Source organism: Oncorhynchus mykiss, chromosome 6 (genome assembly GCF_057628025.1).
Source record: "Oncorhynchus mykiss isolate SJ-2025 chromosome 6, ASM5762802v1, whole genome shotgun sequence".
NCBI lineage: Eukaryota > Metazoa > Chordata > Actinopteri > Salmoniformes > Salmonidae > Oncorhynchus > Oncorhynchus mykiss.
The window spans coordinates 54,651,935-54,672,491 of NC_143027.1; the positions used below are offsets into that span (position 1 = coordinate 54,651,935).

General features: G+C 44.5%; 1 protein-coding gene and 1 long non-coding RNA gene across 2 annotated transcripts in view; one reads left to right on the forward strand and one right to left on the reverse strand.

Moving 5' to 3' along the window:
* The window catches only part of LOC118964910 (uncharacterized), a 450,019-nt gene that overhangs the window by 15,921 nt on the left and 413,541 nt on the right, over nt 1-20,557 (reverse strand). The gene's annotated exons all lie outside the window — the stretch shown is intronic.
* The window catches only part of LOC110526161 (xylosyl- and glucuronyltransferase LARGE2s), a 216,520-nt gene continuing 199,440 nt past the window's right edge, over nt 3,478-20,557 (forward strand). The window contains exon 1 of the mRNA XM_090238199.1: nt 3,478-3,738. The gene's annotated coding sequence lies outside the window, so the exon portion shown is untranslated. The remainder of the gene's footprint in view (nt 3,739-20,557) is intronic.

The window sequence follows — 20,557 nt, forward strand, 5'->3', positions numbered from 1 at the left end:
ACATCAAAGTTGGATCAGCCTGTAGTGTGGTTTTCCACTTTAATTTTGAGTGTGACTCCAAATCCAGACCTCCATGGGTTGATGAATTTGATTTCCATTGATAATTTTTGTGTGATTTTGTTGTCAGCACATTCAACTATGTAAAGAAAAACATATTTAATAAGAATATTTGGTTCATTCAGATCTAGGATGTGTTATTTTAGTGTTGCCTTTATTTTTTTGAGCAGTGTATAATAATAATCAATAATTTTGCTCTTTATTTCGCCATTTTAAATATAAAACCTAATTTGTTTATCAAACATTGTGAACAACTCACAGGTTAATGAGAAGGGTGTGCTTGAAAGAAATCAAATGTGATTAGTCACATGCACCGAATACAACACCTTACAGTGAAATGCTTACTTAAGAGCCCCTAACAAACAATGCAGTTAAAAAAACAATAAAAACATATGAATTTGAATAAGAAATTAAAGTAACAAGTAATTGAAGAGCAGCAGTAAAATAACAATAACAAGACTATATACAGGGGCTACCAGTACCGAGTCAATGTGCAGGGACACCGGTTAGTAAAATGTACATGTAGGTAGACTTATTAAAGTGACTATTCATAGATGACAACAACAGAGAGTAGCAGCAGCAGGGGGCAATGCAAATAGTCTGGGAAGCCATTTGATTGGATGTTCAGGAGTCTTATGGCTTGGGGGTAGAAGCTGTTAAGAAGCCTCTTGGACATGGTGCTCTGGTACAGCTTGCCAGGAAGCTTAGCCCCAGTGATGTACTGGAGTGTATGCACTACCCTCTGTAGTGCCTTGCGGTTGGAGCCCGAGCAGTTTCCATACCAGGCAGTGATGCAACCAGTGCTCTCAATGTTTCAGCTGTAAAACCTTTTGAGGATCTGAGGACCCATGTCAAATCTTTTCAGTCTTCTGAGGGGGAATAGGTTTTCTTGTGCTCTCTTCACGACTGTCCTGGTGTGCTTGGACAATGTTAGTTTGTTGGGGATGTGGACACCAAGGAACTTGAAGCTTTCAACCTGCTCCACTACAGTCCCGTCGGTGTCCGGTCCTCTTTCTCCTGTAATTCACAATCATAACCTTTTTCTTGATCACACCGAGGGAGAGGACTGAGCACGCACCCCTGAGGGGCCACTGTGTTGAGGATCAGCGTGGCGGATGTGTTGTTACCTACCCTTACCAGGTGGTGGCGGCCGTCAGGAAGTCCAGGATCCAGTTGCAGAGGAGTTTAGTCCCAGGGTCTTTAGCTTAGTGATGGGCTTTGAGGGCACTATGGTGTTAAACACTGAGCTGTAGTCAATAAATAACATTCTCACTTAGATGTTCCATTTGTCCAGGTGGGAAAGGGCAGTGTGGAGTGCAACAGAGTTTGCATCATCTGTGGATCTGTTGGGGCAGTATGCAAATGGTGGTGTGTCTAAGGCTTCTTGGATAATGGTGTTGATTTGAGCCATGACCAGCCTTTCAAAGCACTTCATGGCTACAGACATGAGTACTACGGGTCGTAAGTAATTTAGGCAGGTTACCTTAGCGTTCTTTGGCACAGGGACTATGATGGTCTGCTTAAAATGTTGATATTACAGATATTACAGAGGTTATAAGCTTCCAGGTTAGTGGCCCGCTCCTTGAATGCGGCAGCACTAGCCTTTAGCTCAGTGTGGATGTTGCCTGTAATCCATCGCTTCTGTTTGGGGTATGTACGGGGTATGGTCACTGTGGGTATGACGTCATTGATGCACTTATTGATGAAGCCAATGACTGATGTACTGGTGTACTCCTCAATAACATCGGAGAATGCCGGAACATATTTCAGCCTGTGCTAGCAAAACAGTTCTGTAGCTTAGCATCTGCTTCATCTGACCACTTTTTTATTGATCGAGTCACTGTTGCTTCCTGCTTTAATTTTCGCTTGTAACCAGGAGTCAGGAGGATCAAATTATGGTCAGATTTGCCAAATGGAGGGCGAGGGAGAGCTTTGTATGCGTCTCTGTGTGTGGAGTAAAGGTGGTCCAGAGTTTTCTTCCCTCTGGTTGCAGATCTAACATGCGGATAGATATTTGGTCAAACGGATTTAAGTTTCCTGCATTAAAGTCCCTGGCCACTAGAAGAGCCGCCTCTGGGTGAGCGTTTTCCTGTTTGCTTACGGCGGACTACAGCTCATTGAGTGCGGTCTTAGTGCCAGCATCAGTCTGTGATGGTATGTAGACAGCTTTTTCACATTTTTGTTTGTTTTACCCCCGACGGCATTGCAGGGGCAACCCAGATTGGGAATACCTGCTGTAGATAATAGTTATTCCATCTAAATTTATGTAAAATATAATTTCCATAACCAAATATATTGTTGTTTCAGCTACTGAAGCTGGTGAATCAAACCAAAAGTAAAAGATGCAAAAACATAACTTAAGAATGGGAAGCATAGAAATAGCACACATAGAACAGATATACAGCTTCTTAAACTTATTTTCAAGGAGAATGATAGATCTATAGCTCACATTCCTATGTGAATTTGGTCTGGTAGCCCAAAAAGTTACATATTGCCACCTTAAGAAAATCAAGCAATAATTAAATGTACTGAATTAGACTCACATTCATTTCAATATTTTACCCATATTTTAGCAGAGATGCAGAGAAGCATATTTCCTTTCTTTAAAAAAAAGAAGCTCAAGAGGTATGCTTAAATATCCAGAAAAATACTTATTTTTTACATAAAATTAGCATAATGATTATGACTCTAGAGTGCAGGAAACAGCTATATCATTTGTTTGGAAAATGCAACATTCTCCAACTTCAGGACGGATGGCCTACTGCCCTCCAGCCATCCTCACGTACTTTGTGCCCCCTCAAATTGTTGGGGTGCATGACGTCTCTGTATATGATCATATCCAAATGTAAGGAAGGTTTGAAATGATTATGTTTTAGTCAAGTATCATATCTGTTTGAGCTTCTTGCGATCAATTTGCGGTCTACAAATTATTTTTCATTATGTTCAGGCAGCGGCCCCCCTGACCATCTTCTTTGAATTCATGATCTCTGCCCTAACCCCTGTGGAGTTTTCAGAGGATTTGACAAGTGTAAACAACATGATGAAACTTCAACCGAGCCCACAGTAATGCATCAGTTAGCAAGTGGAGCTAAATACCATATTGCTTACACCTTTCAAACCCTTTCTTATCTCCACAAATGCATAGGGTGTAGTAGGGTCTAGGGCAGGGGTGTCAAACTCATTCCATGGAGGGACTAGTGTCTGCAAGTTCTAGTTTTTTCCTTACTAATTAATTAGTGACCTTAATTTATCAATAGAGGACAAGGGAGGAGCGAAAACCCGCAGACAATCGTCCCTCCGTGGAATTAGTTTGACACCTGTGGTCTATTTGGGATTGGGCCATAATGTCTGTTGAATTTGCGAACACTAGAGGTTGTAGTGTACTCGCAAATATCCTCCTCTCTCTCTCAGGGCGCAAGTGAGTGAAAGGCTCGCGGTGCGATGTTAGTCACTGGTTGAAAGCGAACAGCTGTCTTCCCGTACCCACTGTGCATCGATGTCGACCGGCAGATGGAACAGGTATAGAAGTTATAGAGACCAATAATAGGGGATTCGATAAACCCAATCATTGATCACGGCGATCGATCGGTCACGTCCCGCCAGGGGGATAGTCCCGCCAAGGAAGATAACATCAACGCATATCCATCGCAACAGTTCTGTCATCTGAGGATAGCGCAAGAGGTATGCGGGTTAGTGATATGATTTTGATGTAGCCTGTTCGCGAGCAAATGAGGAAGCGCAGTGTTATTGACGAGAATGTTCTGATGGCTGCACTCCTGTATAGAAAACTTTGAGAGACGTGTTTGTATGAACAACTAGGTGATACGTACGTACGTTACCCAAAATAATCCCATACTGTAGTTTAGGTAGGCTAACCTATAGAATCAACAACTCTAGCATAATCCAGAGCAATCCATAGAGCTGGAGCTTTCTCTGTGTTTTTATAGGACTATGCTATATAAGCTGTTCATGTTATTGGGGCGGCAGGGTAGCCTAGTGGTTAGAGCAATCGACTAGTAACCGGAAGGTTGCAAGTTCAAACCCCCGAGCTGACAAGGTACAAATCTGTCGTTCTGCCCCTGAACAGGCAGTTCACTGTTCCTAGGCTGTCATTGAAAATAAGAATCTGTTCTTAACTGACTTGCCTAGTTAAATAAAAAATATATGTTTAATGTAATAATAATAAAGATATAGAAGAGTTGGGGAAGGTGATACAATATAAATACATACGTTATAAGGAACTAGGCTATTATTGTGCCTTCCAGAGAGTTGGAACTGGACGTTTTGGAGTCTTTTGTGGGCAAATCCAATACTTAAATCTAAATCCTCTGCTTTATGTGACCTCTGTCTGAATCTCAAGCCTTTACATTCCTGACCCCTTCCTGAACCCTAAAGCAGATTTGGCTCCTATTTGGTTCCGTTCTCTCCTCCACTCTCCTACTCTTCCTCTCTTCCATTTGTACATTGTTATGTGGATTTGTGGCTGGGCTCTCAGCTGCACAATCTCTGTCTTTACCCATTTCAACACTGGTCAACAAGGAGAGAGAGAGAGGTGAGCTGGGTTCAGAAATGTCATTATTTGTTGTGTTGAGGTGTGTGTGTGTGTTTGCTTGTTTGTACGTGTGTGTCTGTTTTATTTGTGTGTGTGTGTGTGTGTGTGTCTGTGTGTATTGGACATAAGCCAGTGTAGATATTAGTTTAGAGTCCTGCTGAACCAATGTCACCCATTCTGTTTGTTATCACCGCATATATATAAAGCGCACCCAGCTCTTTTTTAGATGATCACCACAGTCACTACCTGCTGCAATACTTCTACTGTTATTCCTGGGATGAATACCAACTGCCTTGCTGGAAAGGGTTTAGGCAGATATGATCCAAACAACAAACAGGTTACACAAGGGAAAAATCTAATCTAGTTACTTTGTTTCCCCAAATAAAATAAAAAAACACTGTTTGTTTCTGTGTGGCTGTGAGTTATATCAGCTGTGTGCGAGAAGGGCGGGGGCTGTGATGGGGTGGTTATGAGATTTCAAGTTGAGCTATGGTTGTGGGTTCTGAGAAAGTAGTTAATTTGTGATTGTGGGGGAAAGGGGGGGGGGGTTGTTTTGATGGACCTCAGTGTTTTATGATGTCTTAGTCCTGCGGTCTCCAAGGGTCCTCTGATGATCAGAAGGAAGTCATCACTCTTCTTTACTGACAGACATGAGAAAAATTGACTTTCTCATCTCTCTCTAAAGTGTCCCAGAGTGGGCAGGTTGACTTTCAGTCTCTGACTGCACACACACAGCGTGTATCCCCTCTCTCTCTCTGCCAGAGCCATCACTGATTATGACCCCTGGTCACCTTAACCCTAGCTCCCTCGCTTGTCTGTCAGATGGAGAACACACACATACAGGTAACTGCCAAAATGAAGGAAACATCAACATAAAGTGTCTTAATAGGGCGTTTGGCCACAACAAGCCAGAACGGCTTCAGTGCACCTTAGCGTAGATTCTACAAGTGTCTGGAACTCTATTGGAGGGATGCGACACTATTCTTTCACAAGAAATTCCATCATTTGGTGTTTTGTTGATGGTGGTAGAAAACACAGTCTCAGCCGCTGCTCTAGAGTCTCCCATAAGTGTTCAATTGGGTTAAGATCTGCTGACAGATGGCCATGGCATATGGTTTACATAATTTTCATGCTAATACAATTATTCAGTGACGACTCAAGCCCTGTGGATGGGGGCATAGCCATGGTAGCCAAAATAATCGCCTGCCCAGAATTTTTATACATGACCCTAAGCCTGATGGAATATGAATTGCTTAATTTACTCATTAACCACACCTGTGTGGAATCACCTGCTTTCAATACACTTTGTATCCCTCATTTACTCAAGTGTTTCCACTATTTTGGCAGCTACCTGTATGTGGCACTGTATAGACAGGTTGATGTTTGTCAACAATACCGATGCGTGCGCAACTACGGGGCAAAACAGACGGGGTTTGCTTAGATTGAGAACACGTAGACTATTTTGTCTCAATGTTTATTGAAAACACATATACATTTGCACAATGAGCACTTGTTGTCTCTCAAATATATTGTTACAGTTGTTGGTTAGCCAGCTTGCGAATTTGAGCCATATTAGCATAGACATGACATCAGTCAAAGACAATAAAATACAAGACATTGTATCAATAACAAGATGCAGTGCAATAAGCTGAAATGAGCCACCTACGATTCCCCACCAGGCAGCTTCTTGTCATTGTTGATAGCTATCTGACCATTCAGTATCATAACAACGCATGCCTTCACATCTTTTATTTTATTTATTTATCTTAGTCCTTTGCACCCCAGTATTTATTTTTGGCACATTCATCTACTGCACATTCATCTACTGCAAATCTACCTTTCCAGTGTTTAAATTGCTATATTGTATTTACTTCGCCACCATGGCCTATTTATTGCCCTACCTCCCTTATCTCATCTCATTTGTTCACATTGTATATAGACTTATTTTTCTACTGTATTATTGACTATGTTTGTTTTACTCCATATGTAACTCTGTGTTGTTATATGTGTCGAACTGCTTTGCTTTATCTTGACCAGGTCGCAGTAGGAAATGAGAACTTGTTGTAGCGGTCGTCGGTGGAAGAAGGTGAGGACCAAAGCGCAGCGTGGTACTTGTTCATGTCATTTACTTTAACTGAAACGGCTCCGTCAGGCGTAACCCACACTAAACAGAAAGTATAATCACCCACAACTCAAGGGTGAAAACAGGCTGCCTAAGTATGGTTCTCAATCAGGGACAACGATTGACAGCTGCCTCTGATTGAGAACCATACCAGGCCAAACACGGAAATACCAAATCATAGAAAAAAGAACATAGACTGCCCACCCAACTCACGCCCTGACCATACTAAAACAAAGACATCACAAATGAACTAAGGTCAGAACGTGACACTTGTTCTCAACTTGCCTACCTGGTTAAATAAAGGTGAAATAAATAAAAATGAACATTGAAGTGCACACATAATTTTAGTGACGTTGTCAGCCAACCTGTCTATAAAATCTGTCAGAATAATCTGTTATTCAACCCGAGGAAGAATCTAAATGCCCACACAGAAAATTCTGTGAAAGTTCCTTCATATACTTCCTGTACATTGTATCCATAAGACATTTCATGTATTTTGCATGCTGTGCATTAGGATTGATTATCACTTTTGAAATGGAGCTCTCATCATTACAACACAATTTAAAGGGCCAGATTCGTCATTAAAACAGTCACAGGGGGCTCAAGGGGTACAGGCACATACAGTGCATCCTGAAAGTATTCGGACCCCTTCACTTTTTCTACATTTTATTACGTTATAGCCTTATTCTAAAATGGATTTTCTACATCAATACAACACAATACCCCATAATGACAATGCGAAAACAGGTTTTTAGAAATGTTTGCACATTTTATTCAAAATGTAAAACAGTAATACCTTATTTACATAAGTATTCAGAGACTCGAAATTGAGCTCAGGTGCATCCTGTTTCCACTGATCATCCTTGAGATGTTTCTACAACTTGAATGGAGTCCACCTGTGGTAAATTCAATTGATTGGACATGATTTGGAAAGGCGCGCACACACCTGTCTATATAAGGTCCCACAGTTAACAGTGGATGTCAGAGCAAAAACCAAGCCATGAGGTCAAAGGAATTGTCTGTAGAGCTCGAGACAGGATTGTGTCGAGGCACAGATCTGGGGAAGGGTACCAAAAAATGTCTGCAGCATTGAAGGTCCCCAAGAACACGGTGGCCTCCATCATTAAATGGAAGAAGTTTGGAACCACCAAGACTCTTCCTAGGGCTGGCTGGTCAGCCAAACTGAGCATATCGGGGGAGAAGGGGCCTTGGTCAGGGAGGTGACCAAGAACCCAATGGTAACAATGGCACATTGTTGGAGTTAACAGCCCACTTGGAGGTAACAGCCCACTTGGAGTTTACCAAAAGGCACCTAAAGGACTCTCAGACCATGAGAAACAAGATTCTCTGGTTTGATGAGACCAAGATTGAACTCTTTAGCCTGAATGACAACCGTCACGTCTGGAGGAAACCTGGCACCATTCCTATGGTGAAGCATGGTGGTGGCAGCATCATGCCGTGGGGATGTTTTCCAAGGCAGGGACTGGGAGACTAGTCAGTATCAAGGGAAAGATGAAAGAAGCAATGTTCAGAAAAACCTGCTCCAGAGCATTCACCTTCCAACAGGACAACGACCCTAAGCACACAGCCAGGACAACGCAGGAGTGTCTTTGGGACAAGTCTCAATGTGGCCCAGCCAGAGCCCTGACTTGAACCCGATCGAACATCTCTGGTGAGAACTGAAAATGGCTGTGCAGCACCTGAAGGTGCCTGAGAGGATCTACAGAGAAGAATGGGAGAAACTCCCCAAATACATGTGTGCCAAGCTTGTAGCGTCATGCCCAAGAAGACTCGAGGCTGTAATCGCTGCCAAAGGTGGTTCACTGAGTAAAGGGTCTGAATACTTATGTAAATGTCATAACATTTTTTTTTTTACTATTTGCAAACATTTCTAAAAAACACTTTTTGCATTATGGGTATTGTGTGTAGATTGAAGGGGAAAAAACATTTAAATCCATTTTAGAATAAGGCTGTATACAACAAAATGTGGAAAAAGTCAAAGGGAATGAATACTTTCAGAATGCACTGTACAAGTATATGCACGAATGCACACTTAAGGCATCAGCATGCTTCAGTTCGGCTAGCGCCTAGCCGGACTCGGCTTAAAAGACCCCCCTCCCCCCACACACACACCCCATAATGTGTGACACCATGGCACACCCCTCCCCCAACTCGTTAACACACTGGCACCATCTGCTAAATTAACGGAGGTGTGAACTCATCCAAGATCCCCCGTTTCTATTCTCCTCCAAGATCCCCTCTTTTCCAGACCTCTGCTGTGGTTAGTGTTGGGCGATATGGACAAATATCCATATCTCCGTAAATTGATGCAATAATGATATAGAATGATAAGTTTATAACAATATGCACCATAGTTTTTGTTATTACCTTTAAACTACTACTATATATATATAAATATATATATATTTTTTTTTAAATTTTTTTTTTTTTTATTTTTTTTACCAGAGAAGTAACATTGAATTTTACAAGTGAACCATGGCCAAGAAAGCATATGTTAAAACGGTGAAAAGTGCATAGTTTTGATTGTTTTCGCCATCAATTGTCCCAGGGCATTTCCATCTAAAAGAATCAAATTTATTTGTCACATACACATGGTTAGCAGATGTTAATGCGAGTGTAGCGAAATGCTTGTGCTTCTAGTTCCGACAATGCAGTAATAACCAACGAGTAATCTAGCTAACAATTCCAAAACTACTACCTTACACACAAGTGTAAAGGGATAAAGAATATGTACATAAAGATATATGAATGAGTGATGGCAGAGAACGACATAGGCAAGATGCAGTAGATGGTATCGAGGACAGTATATACATATGAGATGAGTAATGTAGGGTATGTAAACAAAGTGGCATAGTTTAAAGTGGCTAGTGATACACGTATTACATAAAGATGCAGTAGATGATAGAGTACAGTATAGACATATACAGTATATACATATACATATGAGATGGATAATGTAGGGTATGTAAACATTATATTAAGTAGCATTGTACGTCGATACATCTGTACAGAAGGCAGGAATATCAGGGTTCTCTGGCTGCTTGGAACATTCTAGCATGATCTGGCACCAGATCCAAATGGCCAAGATGGAGAAAGGGGTCCTCCATGTAGTCTTTCTCGACCTCGCCAATGCATTTGGCTCTGTGCCCCATGAACTCCTGTGGTCTGCCTTCAGATTTTTCCCACATACCGGACACCACCACAACCCTGGTGAAGTCGTACTTCCAGGATCTGCAGTTCTGCTTCACCACCTCATGGCAGTGCCTGAATGTAGGTATAATGGCGGGATGTACCATTTCCCCGTTGGCATTCATAATGGCAATGGAGGTTATCATCAGATCCTCAAAATGGGTTGCTGGTGGACAGCGAATCGACTCTGGTTTCCGCCTCCCTCCACTCAGAGCCTACATGGACGACATTACAACATTGACCACCACTGTCCCATGCACCAGGAGACTGCTCAGAAAACTCGAGGAGAACATCAGCTGGGCCCGTATGAAGATTAAACCATCCAAGTCACGCAGCATCTCGATTGTGAAGGGAGTACTCTCTGACCTGAAATTCTTCATCGGAGATGACCAAATCCCAACAGTGTCTGAGCAGCCAGTAAAAAGCCTTGGAAGGTGGTATGATGCAAGCCTGAAGGACAAAGACCAGGTGCAACAGCTGCGCAAAGACATAAGTAGTAGCCTACAGTCCATCGACAACACCCAGCTACCTGGAAAGTTAAAGGCCTGGTGTCTGCAGTTTGGTCTCCTACCCCGGGTGGTGTGGCCCTTAGCAGTGTATGAGGTTCCAATCTCAACAGTGGAGAAGATGGAAAGAGGAGTCACAGGCTACTTAAAGAAGTGTCTCGGAGTTCCACGATGCCTTACCACCATAGGCCTCTATGGAGATGGTGTACTCAAGCTGCCCCTCACCAGTCTAACAGAGGAATTCAAGTGTTCAAAAACCAGGCTCCAGATGACACTGAATGAATCTCGAGACCCAGTGGTGAGCAACAACGCGCCGATCTTGGCAACTGGGCGCAAATGGAGGCCAGGAAAAGCAGTCCAGGAGGCAACAGCAGCCCTCAGACATGCTGACATTGTGGGTCATGTTCAGCAAGGGAGAGGAGGCCTTGGGCTAACTAGCCGTGCTGCTTGGAGTAAGGCCACTGCACCAGAGCGGCGGAAGATGGTAGTGCAGGAAGTACGCCATCAGGAGGAGGCTGCAAGGTGGGCCAAGGCAGTCTCTCTTTCCAAACAGGGACAGTGGACTCGATGGGACAGTGTGGAGAAGAGGAAGATCAGCTGGAAGGATCTGTGGGCCATGGATGCGAGGCGGTTGAGCTTTTCCATCATAGCAACATATGACGTCCTTCCAAATCCAGTTAATCTTCACCAATGGTATGGTGAAGATCCGGACTGTGCCCTCTGTTCCATGCCAGCCAACCTCAGGCACATTCTCACAGGGTGTAAAACAAGCCTCACCCAAGGATGCTACACTTGGCGTCACAACCAAGTCCTTAAAAACCTTGTGTGCGCCCTGGAGGACAAGCGAGCTGCCACCAACTCCCTACCACCCCCAGCAGCATCACACCCCTTACGGACAAACTTTGTCTGCGAAGGGGCTAAACCACCAAAGAGCGGCTCGACACCATTAGAGCGAGACCAGCTGCGCTTGGCCCGCGACTGGAAAATGCTAGCTGACATTGGCAACTTGTGTTTCCTCCGGAGATCGCAACCACCACCCTAAGACCTGACATGGTGCTCTGGTCCCGTTCGCTCAAGAAGGTCTTCATCATTGAGCTCACAGTACCCTGGGAGGACTCAGTAGATGAGGCTTATGAGCGAAAACATCTGCGCTATGCCGATCTAGCTGCCGAAGCACGGCATCATGGCTGGAACACAGAAGTCCGACCAGTGGAGGTGGGCTGCAGAGGTTTTGTGGCAACATCTACAACCAGACTGCTTAGAGACCTTGGAATTAAGGGCCAGAGCCAGCGTTCGGCAATCAAGCTGTATCGGAGGCGGCAGAAGGCAGCAGTCAGTGGCTCTGGATGAAGAGGAAAGACCCCAGCTGGGCCCAGAGAGGGCCAGGAGGTATGCGGTCAACAATGCTTGACTCAGGGAGGAGGACGCCCCTGCCATGCATAGTCCCATGGGATGTTGGCTATCAACAACAAGGCAACTCCTATGACTAATTGGGAATTGGACGCAAGCGTAGGATTGATCACCCTGTCGCTGGCCGCCTTTGGGGAGGGTGTATAGTGTGAAAAGCCGAAACACCCTAGGAACCAAAGGTACACTACTGACGATGCGCTCCCCAAATTTCACCAGGCTCACTGTTCATTAACTCTTGGAAGTGCTTGCACAAGTCAGTGTGTTGGCAGCAGTCACTCAATGTTAGTGGTGGCTGTTTAACAGTCTGATGGCCTTGAGATAGAAGCTGTTTTTCAGTCTCTCGGTCCCAGCTTTGATGCACCTGTACTTACCTCGCCTTCTGGATGATAGCGGGGTGAACAGGCAGTGGCTCGGGTGGTTGTTGTCCTTGATGATCTTTATGGCCTTCCTGTGACATCGGGTGGTGTAGGTGTCCTGGAGGGCAGGTAGTTTGCCCCCGGTGATGCGTTGTGCAGACCTCACTACCCTCTGGAGAGCCTTACGGTTGTGGGCGGAGCAGTTTCCGTACCAGGCGGTGATACAGCCCGACAGGATGCTCTCGATTGTGCATCTGTAGAAGTTTGTGAGTGTTTTTGGTGACAAGCCGAATTTCTTCAGCCTCCTGAGGTTGAAGAGGCGCTGCTGCTCCTTCTTCACGATGCTGTCTGTGTGGGTGGACCAATTCAGTTTGTCTGTGATGTGTACGCCGAGGAACTTAACTTACTACCCTCTCCACTACTGTCCCATCAATGTGGATAAGGGGGTGCTCCCTCTGCTGTTTCCTGAAGTCCACAATCATCTCCTTTGTTTTGTTGACGTTGAGTGTGAGGTTATTTTCCTGACACCACACTCCGAGGGCCCTCACCTCCTCCCTGTAGGCCGTCTCGTCGTTGTTGGTAATCAAGCCTACCACTGTAGTGTCGTCCGCAAACTTGATGATTGAGTTGGAGGCGTGCGTGGCCACGCAGTCGTGGGGGAACAGGGAGTACAGGAGAGGGCTCAGAACGCACCCTTGTGGGGCCCCAGTTTTGAGGATCAGCGGGGTGGAGATGTTGTTACCTACCCTCACCACCTGGGGGCGGCCCGTCAGGAAGTCCAGTACCCAGTTGCACAGGGCGGGGTCGAGACCCAGGGTCTCGAGCTTGATGACAAGTTTTGAGGGTACTATGGTGTTAAATGCTGAGCTGTATTCCTCTTGTCCAGATGGGTTAGGGCAGTGTGCAGTGTGGTTGAGATTGCATCGTCTGTGGACCTATTTGGGCGGTAAGCAAATTTGAGTGGGTCTAGGTTGTCAGGTAGGGTGGAGGTGATATGGTCCTTGACTAGTTTCTCAAAGCACTTCATGATGACGGAAGTGAGTGCTACGGGGCGGTAGTCGTTTAGCTCAGTTACCTTAGCTTTCTTGGGAACAGGAACAATGGTGGCCCTCTTGAAGCATGTGGGAACAGCAGACTGTTTGATTGATTGAATATGTCCGTAAACACACCAGCCAGCTGGTCTGTGCATGCTCTGAGGGCGCGGCTGGGGATGCCGTCTGGGCCTGCAGCCCTACGAGGGTTAACACTTTTAAATGTTTTACTCGGCTGCAGTGAAGGTGAGTCCGCATGTTTTGGTTGCGGGCCGTGTCAGTGGTACTGTATTGTCTTCAAAGCGGGCAAAAAAGTTATTTAGTCTGCCTGGGAGCAAGACATCCTGGTCCGCGACGGGGCTGGTTTTCTTTTTGTAATCCGTGAGTGACTATAGACCCTGCCACATACCTCTTGTGTCTGAGCCGTTGAATTGCGACTCTACTTTGTCTCTGTACTGACGCTTAGCTTGTTTGATTGCCTTGCGGAGGGAATAGTTACACTTTCATTTGACATAATTGTATGTCAAATGAAAGCTACTATAAGAGTCAATAAATAAAAAAATACAGGCATATATACATACAGTGGGCCAAAAAATTATTTAGTCAGCCACCAATTGTGCAAGTTCTCCCACTTAAAAAGATGAGAGAGGCCTGTAATTTTCATCATAGGTACACTTCAACTATGACAGACAAAATGAGAAAAAAAATCCAGAAAATCACATTGTAAGATTTTTAATGAATTTATTATATATATATTTCAGATTACTATCTCTCACTTTTGTTTTTTTGAAAATGAAATAACCTCCAAAATATCGTTATATATGTATTATCAAGTTGATGGCACAGTCATAATAGCGGCACCTATATAAAGCTGAGTGACAGGCAGAGAACGTGCAGTATGGCTGGTGGCATTGTCATGCTGGAGGGTCATGTCAGGATGAGCCTGCAGGAAGGGTACCACATGAGGGAGGAGGATGTCTTCCCTGTAACGCACAGCACTGAGATTGCCTGCAATGACAACCAGCTCAGTCCGATGATGCTGTGACACACCGCCCCAGACCATGACGGACCCTCAACCTCAACCAGGCCTCAACGTAATGCTCATTCCTTTGACGATAAACGCGAATGCGACCATCACTCCTGGTGAGACAACCAGTGAAGAGCACTTTTTGACAGTCCTGTCTGGTCCAGCAAGAGTGGGTTTGTGCCCATAGGCAACGTTGTTGCCGGTGATGTCTGGTGAGGACCTGCCTTACAACAGGCCTACAAGCCCTCAGTCCAGCCTCTCTCAGCCTATTGTGGACAGTCTGAGCACTGATGGAGGGATTGTGCGTTCCTGGTGTAACTTGGGCAGTTGTTGTGGCCGTCCTGTACCTGTCCCGCAGGTGTGATGTTCGGATGTACCGATCCTGTGCAGGTGTTGTTACACGTGGTCTGCCACTGCGAGCACGATCAGCTGTCTGTCCTGTCTCCCTGTAGTGCTGTCTTAGACATTGCAATTTATTGCCCTGGCCACATCCTCATGCCTCCTTGCAGCATGCCTAGGGCACGTTCACGCAGATGAGCAGGGACCCTGGGCATCTTTCTTTTGGCGTTTTTCAGAGACTGTAGAAAGGCCTCTTTAGTGTCCTAAGTTTTCATAACTGTGATCTTAATTGCCTATCGTCTGTAAGCTGTTAACGACCGTTCCACAGGTGCATATTCATTAATTGTTTATGGTTCATTGAACAAGCATGGGAAACGGTGTTTAAACCCTTTACAATGAAGATCTGTGAAGAAATTTGGATTTTTACAAATTATCTTTGAATGACAGGGTCCTGGGTCTTTTTTTGCTGAGTTTACTATGTTCTTTTTTTTGTGTTGAATTTTACCCCCTTATTTCTCCCCAATTTCGTGGTATCCAATTGTTAGTAGCTACTATCTTGTCTCATCGCTACAACTCCCGTACGGGCTCCGGAGAGACAAAGGTTGAAAGTCATGCGTCCTCCGATACACAACCCAACCAAGCCGTACTGCTTCTTAACACAGCGCGGCATCCAACCCGGAAGCCAGCCGCACCAATGTGTCGGAGGAAACACCGTGCACATGGCAACCTTGGTTAACGCGCACTGCGCCAGGCCTGCCACAGGAGTCGCTGGTGCGCGATGAGACAAGGATATCCCTACCGGCCAATCCCTCCCTAACCCGGACGACGCTAGGCCAATTGTGCGTCGCCCCACGGACCTTCCGGTCGCGGCCGGTTACGACAGAGCCTGGGCGCGAACCCAGAAACTCTGGTGGCCCTTAACCACTGCGCCACCCGGGAGGCCCAGAAAAAAATGTTTTAAATTAGTGCAGCCACTATTGAAGTCTATCAAATACTTCTCAAAGATGCCCTCTGGTGGTCAAACTAGCACTAACTAGCATTAATGGTACCAGTGGTTGGCAATTCTGCGGCACCATGCAAGCTGTGTCGCAGTACGCTGCAACTTTCAAAAGGACGAACCACTGTAGTACCGATCAGGGAACGTCATTCCATTTCCGGATGTAAATCCACTTCACCCACTGTAGTTCAATAACCAAAATAAAACATGTCTAATTCATTGTGTCATGTCATAGCTGACACCCTATTGCAGACTTCTTTGAATCTTAATTTGGAGCAGATATTTAAGAGGTTTTGGACGTGGTCGCATAAAAAAATTGAGGGACATTTTACCGTATTTCTGTAACCAAATTTAGCATCTGTGTAAATTGTTCAACGTTGTCCTGGTGCATAGAGTTTGTTAAACTTTGATATCAATGGTTTTTGTTTGGCATACATTTTAAAGTGAAAAATCTGTTACTGTGGAATCCCCCCATTATCAATCACCCATATTAGCGAACTTATTTCATTTCAAACTTCACGTTTCTCTATTATAGGCTACTTATCGTAATGAACGATATCAGCAAAGTGCCTGCGATAAGTGGTCGGTGTCGGTGTCGATCCTTTTCTCTTTATCGTCCCAGCTCTAGCTGTGGTGGTGTAAAATGAGATTCCTTCCGATGCCGGAATCCCACGAGGAAGCTGTGATTGGCAGAGCTTTTAATTGTAAACGCCTCTATCTGAATAATTCATGCTCATCTAAGTGGAGTGATAAAATATTAACCGAGCGAGCCGAGCATTCGCTTTGTCTTAAAAAAAAAAAAAAAGAAAGTGAGTCTGAGAGAGAATCTTTTGTCTCTTTTTGGTGTGCTTTTTCTTTGCATCTTGGCTCGTGGCTGTAGGCCTGGCCTGGCTGTGTTTCTGTGGTGGAATTCACTGATGTAAAGCTGTCTCTGTCACTCTCCCTCTGTGTTACACTGTGGCTGTGTTTCTGTGGTGGAATTCACTGATGTAAAGCTGTCTCTGTCACTCTCCCTCTGTGTTACACTGTGGGTGTGGTTGGCTCCATTGAGTGATGTTTCTCCTCCACATTCTCACTGGTACGAGTGTTGAGGCCTCCGCTCTCCTTGTTCTCTTTTCAAGCCCAGTATAATGAGAGCTGCAATTGACTATGGATATGGATACAGATTATGGAAGGGCCTGAGGCCAACAACTCATTCTTTCTGTGTGTGTATTTGTGCTAGAGTGTAAGTAAGTAGGAATGCATACATTTGTCTGAATGCGTTTGTGTGAGTGGGTGTGTACGCACGTGTGTGTGTGTGTGTGTGTGTGTGTGTGTGTGTGTGTGCGTGCGTGCAACTTTTTTGTGTGTGTATCTGTATAAGTGTTTGTGTTTGCAGTTCATCTCCGTAAACCAATTCCACAGTATTGCTCTCCTCTCTCCACACCTGGCCCAGGACCGAAATAGATGTGCTGAGCGTGTGTGACAGGTCTGATTCGGGGTGTGTGTGCGTGCCTTAAATCATGCCCATGTCGAGTGTATGTGTGTGTCTCCTAATTGAGTAGATAGAGCTGGAAACCCCACGCAAGTGCTGACTGGCAGCTTGTTGAAAACATGGTCAATTGGTAGTGCGTTTGATTAAGGTGTGCTTGTCAGCCTGCTTGACAAATTAACCCTCACTGATTTAAATGATCCTCAGATCCTTTAGTTTCTAGTGGCTTTTACGTGCCGGGCTTTGTTTTAAGGCACAGGAAACTCTGAGGTAAGAACTTTATAGGAAAGTAAGATGTCAGTCTTTTTATATATGGTGGTCCAAAGGTTTAAGAAAAAAAATATGTTTTCAGATGTCCCTCTCAAGACCTAAAGTCATGTAAGGACACATGTTCCGTGGTCCACCAGTAATTTACCTTTTGCTAACAGAGGGAAGACAAAAGGGAAGACAAAAAAAATAATCTACATTGTCAATGAGGCTCCCTGCGTGAAAAACATATTAAGGAAGAATAATTCATATTTGAATCACCAGCGGCAGAACAGGAACGGGGAGAGACTTTCTCAAACAACTCACTCTCTCTATACCCTCACTGAATCCCCAGAAAAACACGAGCATCTCTCTGATTCTGTGGAAAGCCCTCCGTCGCTGTTCATATACAGTTGAAGTCAGACGTTTACATACACCTTAGCCAAATACACGTTTTTCACAATTCCTGACATTTAAATCCCAGTAAAAATTCCCTGTCTTAGGTCAGTTAGAATCACCACTTTATTTTAAGAATGTGAAATGTCAGAATATTAGTAGAGAGAAGGATTTATTTCAGCTTTTATTTCTTTCATCACATTCCCAGTGGGTCAGAAGTTTACATACACTCAATTAGTATTTGGTAGCACTGCCTTTAAATTGTTTATCTTGGGTCAAACATTTTGGGTAGCCTTCCACATTCTTCCCACAACAAGTTTAGGTGAATTTTGGCCCATTCCTCCTGACAGAGCTGGTGTAACTGAGTCAGGTTTGTAGGCCTCCTTGCTTGCACTCGCTTTTTCAGTTCTGCCTACAAATTTTCTATGGGATTGAGGTCCGGGCTTTGTGATGGCCAATCCAATACCTTGACTTTGTTGTCCTTAAACCATTTTGCCACAACTTTGGAAGGTTGCTTGTAGTCATTGTCCATTTGGAAGACCCATTTGCGACCAAGCTTTGACTGATGTCTTGAGATGTTGCTTCAATATATCCACATAATAAGCCTCCTCATGATGCCGTCTATTTTGTGAAGTGCACCAGTCCCTCCTGAAGCAAATCACCATCCCAAAACATGATGCTGTCACCCCTGGGCGTCACAGTTGAGATGGTGTTCTTCAGACTTGCAAGCCACCCCTTTTTCCTCCAAACGGATGGTCATTATGGCAAAACAGTTATATTTTCATCAGACCAGAGGACATTTCTCTAAAAAGTCAGATATTTGTCCCCATGTGCAGTTGCAAAACATAGTATGTTTTTTTTCTTATGGCGGTTTTGGAACAGTGGCTTTTTCCTTGCTGATCGGCCTTTCGGGTTATGTCGATATAGGACTTGTTTTACTGTGGATATAGACACTTTTGTACCTGTTTCCTCCAGCATCTTCACAAGGTCCTTTGCTGTTGTTCTGGGATTGATTTGCACTTTTCGCACCAAAGTACGTTCATTTCCAGGAGACAGAATGCATCTCCTTCCTAAGCGGTATGATGGCTGCGTGGTCCCATGGTGTTTATACTTGCGTACTATTGTTTGTACAGATGAACATAGTACCTTCAGGCGTTTGGAAATTGCTCCCAAGGATGAACCAGACTTGAGAAGGTCTACAATTTCTTTTCTGAGGTCTTGCCTGATTTCTTTTGATTTTCCCATGATGTCAAGCAAAGAGGCACTGAGTTTGAAGGTAGGCTTTGAAATACATCCACAAGTACACCCTCAATTGATTCAAATGATGTCAATTAGCCTATTGGAAGCTTCTAAAGTCATGACATAATTTTCTGGAATTTCCCAAGCTGTTTAAAGGCACAGTCAACTTAGTGTATATAAACTGCTGACCCACTGGAATTGTGATTAAGTGAAATATTCTGTCTGTAAACAATTTTTGGAAAACTTAGATGTCCTAGCTGACGTGCCAAAACTATAGTTTGTTATCAAGAAATGTGTGGAGTTATTGAAAAATTAGTTTCAATAACTCCAACCTAAGTGTTCGTAAACTTCCGACTTCAACTGTAGCTGTCCCGTTAGCAACAGGGAAACACACATCACTGTCAGGATCTAGGAACCTGTGGAAAGTAGACAGGATCAGTGCCGTACATTGTAATCATAATAAAATATGAAGAGTAAGGGGACCAGCACCAAACTCTGGGGGACACCTTGTGTTATTGTAATGCGATTGGCGTCCAAAAGGGTTTTCCAAATGGTATGGCGGGACCAACGAATGGGTCATGGCTACAGGATAGTGTCCTGACCATATTGCAGGGTTGGGATCAAGTCCATCCCCCCCCCCCCCCCCCCCAATCGATTGGGGAAGTGAACTTAAATTAAATTCATAGAGAAATAGTCCTAGAATAACGATACACAACTCTCAGAGCAGCAGCCAAGAAGTCTCCTGGACCAGTTTAGAGTGAACAGTGTTTCAGGTTTGCTGTTGAAGTAGTAAACTATTATAAATAATGAAACATTTCAGTGCTAAGGTATGAGGAGTAAACAAAGGAGTAAACATTTTCAACACAAGTCTCCCCCTGGCCTTCTGCAGTCCATCAGCGGAACGGCTTTTTAATCAACAGCAGCTCGCTTGTGCTGCGTTTATCTGACAGCCTGCTGACTAATTGTCCCGCCCAAATAGCCATGCCACTAAAATTGGCCAAATAAATTATATCTGTCCATAAATATTTATGTTGTGTATTTGATGAATTTGACCACCCTCCAGCCAGAATATCAATATGATATCAGGCTGTGTGTGTGCGTCTGTGCAATTGTGCTCCAAGTGACTCTGTAAATGGACACTTGTCTTTTGCAGGTTGAGTCAGACATGATGTGCTAATGTAACATGTCCACCAACCTAAAATGACCAGTAGCATGGCAATGAACCACGTCTGTTGTGTGTTACCGTGGCGTCACCATCTGTGCTTTTTCCACTGGCCACCTGGAGCAACAGGACACCCGTCCTGATACCAGCACACAAGCTGTGGTTCTGTGTGTATTTCTCCGAATGTTATTGTGACCGTGTGACAGATGAAGGGTCACTGTGAGGAGCCCACACTGCTGCCTTCTCACTCCTCCTCAACACACCGAAAGGTGCCAAGCTGCCAGACAACCATGCCAGCCTACCCCTGCCAGTGTTAAAATGCCGACTTGGCTATGCCAACCTAACCATGCCAGTGTGACTTTGCTAGCCAACTCTTGGTGTGTGTGTGTGTGTTAGCTATTGCCAGGGCTTATCTGCCACTCCAGCCCTCTCTGAC